This window comes from Hyperolius riggenbachi, chromosome 5 (assembly GCF_040937935.1).
Source record: "Hyperolius riggenbachi isolate aHypRig1 chromosome 5, aHypRig1.pri, whole genome shotgun sequence".
NCBI lineage: Eukaryota > Metazoa > Chordata > Amphibia > Anura > Hyperoliidae > Hyperolius > Hyperolius riggenbachi.
Window position 1 is genome coordinate 99,920,360 of NC_090650.1, and position 9,253 is coordinate 99,929,612.

General features: G+C 47.4%; 1 long non-coding RNA gene across 1 annotated transcript in view; it reads left to right on the forward strand.

The window, feature by feature from the left end:
* LOC137518343 (uncharacterized) overlaps positions 1–8,433 on the forward strand; it is a 60,208-nt gene extending 51,775 nt beyond the window's left edge. Inside the window, exon 3 of the long non-coding RNA XR_011020796.1 lies at positions 8,294–8,433. This is a non-coding gene — a long non-coding RNA (uncharacterized lncRNA). The remainder of the gene's footprint in view (positions 1–8,293) is intronic.
* The last annotated feature ends 820 nt before the right edge of the window (positions 8,434–9,253 follow it).

Below are 9,253 nucleotides of genomic sequence, written 5' to 3' on the forward strand. Positions count from 1 at the left end.
AAATGACAGTGGAGGTGGACATCTTAAGTACCAGAAATTGTATCTGCTCCTTATGCAGGACCCCAATTCGACACAACAACATAGGAGTCTGAGAAATGGTCTGGTTAATAAGTAGTGGAGAATCATCCACAGCCGTAATCCTGACCTGATGTCCCACAGAAGTCAACGGAAAACCAAACTGATTGGCAAAATCTTGTGACATTACATTAACCGCTGAACACGAATCTGTGAATGCCTGGGTGGAGTGAGCTTGTCCCTCCCAGGCAATAGAGCACGGGAGCAATACACGTTTGTTGTTTAGAGGTAAGTCTGGATCGCCTAGGGTAGTACCTCCAGCTACTCCTAGGCGTTAGAGTTTTCCGCCTTCTTGGGACAAGCAGAAACTATATGCCCTTTGTCGGCACAATACAGACACAATTTCTCCAACCGTCTTCTGTTTCTCTCGACCTCAGAATTTGCATTGGCTCGTCAGATGGTGGAGAGGAAGGCATAGGAGCAGAAAATGTACCTGAAGCAAATCTTCCTAAAACCTTAGTCCGAGTTTGCTTCTGGTAGCGAACTCGCCTGTCAATTTTTATAGCTAACGATATGGCCTCATCCAATGATTTGGGCTCGGGGTGACCCAACATGAGATCAGCTACTGCATCAGATAACCCTGATAGAAAGCAATCTAGAAGTGCATACTGCCCCCACCTGGCTGATACTGCCCATCTCCTAAATTCAGCTGCGTAAGTTTCCACGGGATTGTGCCCCTGCCTAAGGGTTTTAAGTCTCCGCTCTGACGTCGCTGCTAAATCGGGATTATCGTAAATCACTGCCATAGCTTTAAAGAATTCTACAACTGAGGTCAAAGCCTCATGCCCCGTAGGGAGGCTGTAGGCCCAGGACTGAGAATCACCAGATAATAAAGTCTTGATAAATGTGACACTCTGTCCCTGAGGAGACTGGCCGTAGCTCAAAATATGATAAACACCTGTATCTAAAATTTCGAAAATCAGAGGGATGCCCTGAGAATTTTTCAGGAGGAGGCACCCTGGGTTCTATGATTTGAGGAGAGGACACTTGTGCATTCGGATCTTTCAAACGGTTAACTGTTTGAATCAGTTAGTCAATCTGGTTCTGTTGCATGTTAACCGTTTTAATGAGTTCATTAACATTGGTAGCCAACAGATCCACCCGACTGCACAGTGTCTCCATAATTTTTCTGGTCTGCTGTTCTGTAACAGTTGGGTGCTGCAACTCAGACGTCTGATTATTAGGTGATCTGCAGTATCACCAATAATACAGACACTATACCTGATTATGTGGTGATCTGCAGAATCACCAATAATGCGAGTATAGCTGGTCAAGATACTGAGAGAGTTGTGTATTGGTGCAACCGTAACTTTATTAGTATTGAGAGGCCTTACCAGAGTAGCTGGTAAGGTCCTAACAGTATATTGAATGCATAAAATAGCACAGACCTTTCCAGAGGACTGGAATAGGTACAAACTGAAAGAGAATAGAAATATACAGACTAGTCCTTTACCAGAGGAGCTGGTAAGGTACTAGTGGAGTGAGTGACTGTATAGACTTGATCAGACCTTTCTGCTATCAGTCACTAATAGAGCAATAAGAGACTATCTCACCAGAGAAGCTGGCGAGCCAATAGTGCCTCACCAGTGGCGAGGGCCCACTGGTGAGTAGAAGGTCAGACAGGCCAAGTTCGGCAACAGAGAGGTAGTATCAGTACAGAATCGTAAGGCAGAAAGATAACGAGTAGACAGGCAAAGGTTCAGCAACTAGTCAGATAGGCAGAAGTACATAAACGCTAAGCAGAAACAAGGTCAGAGATATAGCCAGAATCATACACAGGTAATCAAATACAATTAACAATTCCAAGTCTTGGTGTGAAGTCCTTGGTTTCAACACCTGGCACTAGTCTAAGGTCTGCAAATACAATATAACAATAATCCTAGTCTTGGTGTGAAGTCCTTGGTTTCAACACCTGGCACTAGTCTAAGGTCTGAGCGCTTACACAAAGTATTCACGACAGCAGACAGGGAATGAATGAAGACTGGAGGCTTATGAAACGGAGGTACGCTTCCAGCCACTCCCACCACGGAATCCGCCAATCCAAGCGGCGAGAGTCGCCAGTGACGTCTGCCGACCCCATGAGCTGGAGACAACACCGTTCCCGGCGTGCTAGACGCCAAGGTAACGGATAACACTTGAGAGCCAGGGAGAGAGGCGGCTGCAGACACCCCCTGCGAGTCAGCAGCCGCCATATCCATGCTTGTTACAATATACTTGTTATAAATACCATGTAATAAAGTTTGCAGAGGTAAGGGTGTCCATATATTGTTCGATTTTTGGCATCGATATCCGTTATTTCTATCATAACAATCGAATCTGGCAGAGATCAATGCCAAAACATGTCCAACCGATCAATTGTTTCGATCAATTTCCAGTCAATTGGGTTGAAACAATCGATGCTGGAAAAATGTTGTGTGAAAGGGCTCAATGGGGTGCGTTGCGGTCACAGCATTCAATTTCCAGACAACCGATAGGCCCAAAGTTGGTCTCCTACTGAGTGTATGTGAATCCCCTGGGCCCTAGGTGACTGTTGCTGGCTGACCGGTCACAGCAGTGCGACTCCACGCCTCCCCTGTGTCCGGTGCCTTTTGGTATTGCCACCACAAGCGACTGTACCACATGACACTGCAGCATGCAGTGACGTCACCACATGTGGTGGTGTCAAGGGGTACAGGTGCTCATAACCAAAAGTTTTAGAAGAGGCGGCACACCACTGGCTGCAAAGATGTGTGTATTTCAGAACAGATGGACTACATATTACAGACACACAGGTCTTTCAGAAGAGGCGGCACACCACTGGCTGCAAAGATGCATGTATTTCAGAAGAGAAGCACTACATGTTATGGACATGCAGGTCTTTCAGCAGGTTCATGCCCTGATAAAGGACCTGCGTTTCCATAACATGTAATGCTTCTGTTCTGAAATAGACGCATCTTTGCAACCAGTGGTGTGCCACATCTTCTTAGACTTTTGGTTGTATCCAGGACCGTGTGAGCAATCTGGTCGAGGCCTGGCACCAGCAAACCCCAGGACACAGTATATCTGGGCTGCTGCTTCATTGGAATTTCACATTGGAGTACAGGTGCTTACGGTGGCAATACAAAAAGATGCCAGGAGGTGGAGAGGCAAACCAGAGTAACAGGTGAGCCTGCAACACTCACCATATAAGGGGAGAAATGGCCCAGCAGACGGAAGCGGCAGTGCTCGGCTGATTTCCAATCAATTTCATTCTAGAAATCTGACATAACTGAGATTTTGGACTAGCCCATCTTCTCATTGGGGGTTTGTAGGTTTTTTTCTATTTTTAAAAGCACTTAATGAATGTCAGTTGCTCCGCCCAATTGCCAAAAAAGTGTGCCGTGAGCAGGGAGGCTGGCCAGTATCTTTGTATAAATCTTTTTCAGGGAATGTCTTTATAAAGCAGGGGTCAGGAATCTTTTTGGCTGAGAGAGCCATAAACGCAACATATTTTAAAATGTAATTCTGTGAGAGCCATACAATATGTTTCAAACTGGGACAGTGCACATGCGCAGCCATGGAGAGGTGTACAGAGTTGATTCTCTGGGCAGCGGAAGTGTCAGACACGTCTTCAGCTTCTCTTGGATTTCAGCAACATCAGCAATTTCCCTGAGGGCCAGACAGGAGAAATACCGACTAACAGCTTGTACAATCAGCTAGCTGACTTGGGGGTTGATTCACTCTGAAGGACAAGATCACCGCACTCTGGCCCAATAGCCTACTTGTCAAGTGACAGACAGCCTATTGGGTCAATCAAAGTGCGGGGATCTCGTCATACAAAGTTACTGGACCTGACTGGGTCCAGGGTGGGTCATTTGGAGTGGCCGTTAGGTTTTTTTTTTGGGGGGGGGGCAAATAAGTTAGTAGTGCATGCTACAGCAGTAGCGGGCCTACTTTGAAAATTTTACTTGCGCTGACACTCTAAGCTGCTCTTCTTGAGCAGTATAGCTTAGTGTATTAACCTCTAACTGCGAGCCAGATGTAGCCATCAAAAGAGCCACATCTGGCTCCCGAGCCATAGGTTCCCTACCCCTGTTATAAAGCATAAAGTCCATGCTGAGAATCCCCCATGAAGAGATGGACTAACCCTAAACCTGGCGGTAATGTCAGATTTCTACTACTTACTGTAAGTGACAGCAACATAGGAGAAAAGTAATGTATGGCTCATTTTACTCTGGAAAAATGTACTTCTCATTTATATGTGTTTAAGCACTTTCCGCCTGCGTCACGCCAATGGGTGTGGCCGCGGCGGCAGCCCCAGGACCGCCTAACGCCAATTGGCGTAAAGTCCTGGGGCTCTGTTTTGCAGGAGGTCGCGCACACGCTGCGCGCGCATCTCCTGCTTGGGGGGCAGAAATCCGCCCCGCCTTCAGTCTCCGAGCGGCTATCGCCGCTCGGGAGACTGTTAGACGGCGTGATCGCCATCTATTTGTATGGTGCAGCGCTGCGATCAGCAGCAGCGCTGCACTGGGGACAGCCGTGTCACACGGCTGTCCCCCTGGGGGACAAGAGAGCGATCGACTCTCATAGGGTGAAGCCTATGAGAGCTGATCACCATGATTGGCTGGCTGGGGGGAGGGAGGGAGCGAGGGAGGGTACGGGTTTAAAGGAACAGGGTTTTTTGTTTTTTTTAAAGACACAAACAAATATTGATAAAAGAAAAAATAAACATGGGGGGAGCGATCAGACCCCACCAACAGAGATCTCTGTTGGTGGGGAGAAAAGGGGGGGAATCACTTGTGTGCTGTGTTGTGTGTCCCTGCAGCTTGGCCTTAAAGCTGCAGTGGCACATTTTACTGAAAATGACCTGGTCACTAGGGGGGTTTAGCCCTGCAGTCCTCAAGAAGTTAAAATGTTAAGATTTTCGCGAAGGTTCCTCTTTAATGCTGTAGGTGGAATATAACCAGGGGCGTCACTAGCCCTATTTTGAGAGGGGCCCGTGCCCCCAATATGTCCTGGTGTGCCCCCAATGTATTTTCAGGGGTGCCCGCCGCAGCTGTCCCCGCTGCCAGAAAGCCAGCAACATCAGACCTCGATCAACGGGCGACCAGATAGAGCGGGCGCTAGGACTTAGCGGACACCGCTGATATGCGGAAGTGACATCACTTCCGCATATACAGCGTGGTGCGCCCGCTTTTACTGGTCGGGTTGCCCACTGATCGAGGTCTGACACGCTGCTGGCTGCGAGGTGAGGGGGGCGCCTGTCACTCACTACCTAACGGTGGGGGGCGCCTGTCACTCACTACCTAACTGGGGGTCCCTGTCACTCACTACCTAACGGGGGGAGGGGTTTGTCACTCACTACCTAACGGGGGGGGGCGCCTGTCACTCACTACCTAACTGGGGGTCCCTGTCACTCACTACCTAACCTGGGGGTGCCTGTCACTCACTACCTAATTGAGGGTCCCTGTCACTCACTACCTAACCTGGGGGGCACCTGTCACTCACTACCTAACCTGGGGGGTGCCTGTCACTCACTACCTAACTGGGGGTCCCTGTCACTCACTACCTAACCTGGGGGGCGCCTGTCACTCACTACCTAACCTGGGGGGCACCTGTTACTTTCTAACCTGGGAGTCCCTGTCACTCACTACCTAAACTGGGGGGCACCTGTCACTTCCTAACCTGGGGGTCCCTGCCACTCACTACCTAACTGGGGGTCCCTGTCACTCACTACCTAACCTGGGGGGGGCACCTGTCACTCACTACCTAACCTGGGGGTCCCTGTCACTCACTACCTAACTGGGGGTCCCTGTCACTCACTACCTAACCTGGGGGCGCCTGTCACTCACTACCTAACTCGGGGTCCCTGTCACTCACTACCTAACTGGAGGTCCCTGTCACTCACTACCTAACTGGGGGTCCCTGTCATTCACTACCTAACTGGGGGTCCCTGTCACTCACTACCTAACCTGGGGGCGCCTGTCACTCACTACCTAACTGGGGCTCCCTGTCACTCACTACCTAACCAGGGGGGCGCCTGTCACTCACTACCTAACTGGGGGTCCCTGTCATTCACTACCTAACCTAGGAGGTGCCTGTCACTCACTACCTAACCTGGGGGTCCCTGTCACTCACTACCTAACCTGGGGGTCCCTGTCACTCTCTACCTAACCTGGCGGTCCCTGTCACTCACTACCTAACTGGGGGGTGCCTGTCTCTACCTAAACTGGGGGCTCCTGTCACTACATACACTGGGGGGTCCCTGTCACTACCTGAACTGGGGGGCACCTGTCACTACATACACTGGGGGGCTCCTGTCACTACCTGAACTGGGGTGCTCCTGTCACTACCTAAACTGGGGGACTACTGGCGCTACCTTAACTAGGGGGCACCTGTCACTACCTAAACTATCCAGGCCAGCCAGCCCAGCATCACCACCAGCCAACCAGCCCAGAATCACTGTCAAAAAGGCCACAGCATCACCACCAGTCAGGCCAGCATTTACTTCAACCAGCCAAGCACAGCCCAGCATTACTGCCAGCCAGGTCACAGCATCACCGCCAGCCAACCCAGCCCCAGCATCGCCCACAGCATCACTGCCAGCCAACCCGGCCACAGCATCACCGCCAGCCAGGCCACAGCATCACTGCCAGGCCTTTCAGCCCACACATCATCCCCAATCCAGCCAAAAACAGTATTGCCAGGCACAGCAGCCAGTAGAGGAGAATTTAGAAGCCAGGTGAGAGGTGTCTACCATATCAAGGGGGCATTCTGCTTATTTATGTGAAATGCTGTCTATTTATGTGCCTCATGACTGCTGAATTTGTCTTGTTGGGGGCCTCATGATTGCTGAATTTGTCTTGTTGGGGACCTCATGATTGCTGAATTTGTCTTGTTGGGGGCCTCATGATTTGTTGGGGCCTCAAGATTGCTGAATTTGTCTTGTTGGGGGCCTCATGATTGCTGAATTTGTCTTGTTGGGGGCCTCACGATTGCTGAATTTGTCATGTTGGGGGCCTCATGATTGCTGAATTTGTCTTGTTGGGGGCCTCATGATTTCTGAATTTTTCTTGATAGGGGCCTCATGATTGCTGAATTTGTCTTGCTGGGGGTCACATGATTGCTTACTGTGAGACTATGGGAAAAGCTGAATCATCATCATATGACACAATAGCATTAAACCTACTTTTTTAGCTTTTTAAAACAGAAAATAAAACTGGGAGGTTCTAAAAAAATAAATAATTTTTTTCAGGAGTAGGATGGATGAAATTGTTTATTTTCACAGTTTATTTTCAACTTGGATTTTCCATAATGTTCATGTATGTGTTAAAATGTTTGTACAGCATTTAGTTTAAATTTCTGTTGCCACTTTGCGATAGATAAGTGACTTTTGGGTTGCAGTTTGGGCACTCGGCCTCCAAAAAGTTTGCCACCATTGCTAAATTCATGTACATTTGTCTCCACCCATGACTACACCCACATTCTGGTCCATGGCCACACCTATTTTTTGGCCGCACAACGTAACCCTCATATTTTTCGGCAAGCTAGCTGCAGTGTGCTGATATCTGCTGCCTACAGTATGTACAGTATAAGCTGTTCTCTAGTGCCTGCACTGTGTGCTGATCTACCTCCAGTGTGTACAGTATAAGGTGTTACTCTGTGCCTTTACTGATTGTAAACCAGCTGTATTGTATGCTGATCCCTACTACTTTCAGTATGTACAGTATTAGCTGTAAAGCCTGGTACACACATATAATTTTGATTAGCCAATTTTAGCTCTGTTCATCAAATTCATTGTCTGTTGGCCTACTTACTGCATGGGGTGGTAAAATTGGTCAGTGATTGACCAATCAAAATTGTATGTGCGTATACATCTTCGATCTATGCCTATACTGATTGTAAATTATCTAAATAAAGGACAGGGTCTCCATCCAGTATTTAGATGGGCAGGCCCGTTATCTGTAGCTTACACCACTGCTAAGTTCATGTATGTTTGGCCCCACCCATGACCACGCACACTCACTGCATGACCACGCCAATTTTTTGCCCCCCAACTAGTGCCCACAGGTGCCCCCGATCTCCAAGGACCCTAGGAACACCCCTGAATATAACTGATTTCAACATCATACATCGATACATCACACTATGAAATCATGTTATCAGTGCCCCAGTCTAGGTGCTGCAGACTGCAGAATACATATTCCCAAAGAAAACCCAACCACCCTAACCCAACTTGTTTTGTCTTTCCACCATACAGGTACAACAATTAAGTGCTATAGAAGGGTGGTACAATGAAAATTATGTCTACTCAAGTCTGCTTCACTCTGCTTGACGTTGACTTTCAATTCTCTGAATGGATGATTTATATTGGACTCTACAGCTAAAGCACAGCTGCAGATGAAGGTTGGTGCTTTCAGCACTAGAATTACAGATAGAATAAACTGTTCAATCAAAACCAGCAAAATAATAAAATCCTAAAATAATAAATAAGGATTTAACCTACATAGTTTGGTGATTCTTTTTGTTTTAATTTGATGTATGGTAGTACTATCTACGTTTTCCTGCTGCATTTCTGTAGCGTCTTTAAATAAAATCGATGACATCCTTGACATTCATCCATGTGTATTACAGAAAGGCCATTTCTTATTAATGCAGAAAAAAAGCTTCCGATATAATCTTTCTAAACATCCCACATTACATTTTTAAACATAAAAACGGTGATTAGTAGTCAAGTAATCTCTTATGTCAACAGCAATAGAGAGAATGTAAACAGAACTATCACCAGCTCCACGCACCTTGTGCTAAGGACCAGAAATGTACTTGAAACAATAGTCTTTCATAAGTCAACCTTTGGAAAGAAATAATAGCAATTTAATCCCCAATTAAAATAATCAATAGAGTGGAATTAGCGTAAACACAAAGTAAATAAATCAACTCCGTTTGCCCTAAATCTCTTTTTCACTGAATTGTTGAAATTCCAACTAATATGATTTTGCGAAACAGGAAAAAAGGGCACGGGATCCTTTACGGAAAAATCAGCGCCACCATAAGGGCCTATGATAAAATCCACATTTAGCGGCATTAGGGGGGCATTTGGGAGCATGGTGGCGGCTGTTAGCGGGCGCCTAATTTTACAATTTGGACTGCAAATTGCAGCTTTGCGGAAGCCACGATTTGCGGCTATGAAGGTAAATGGCTTACAGATAACTATATTGCT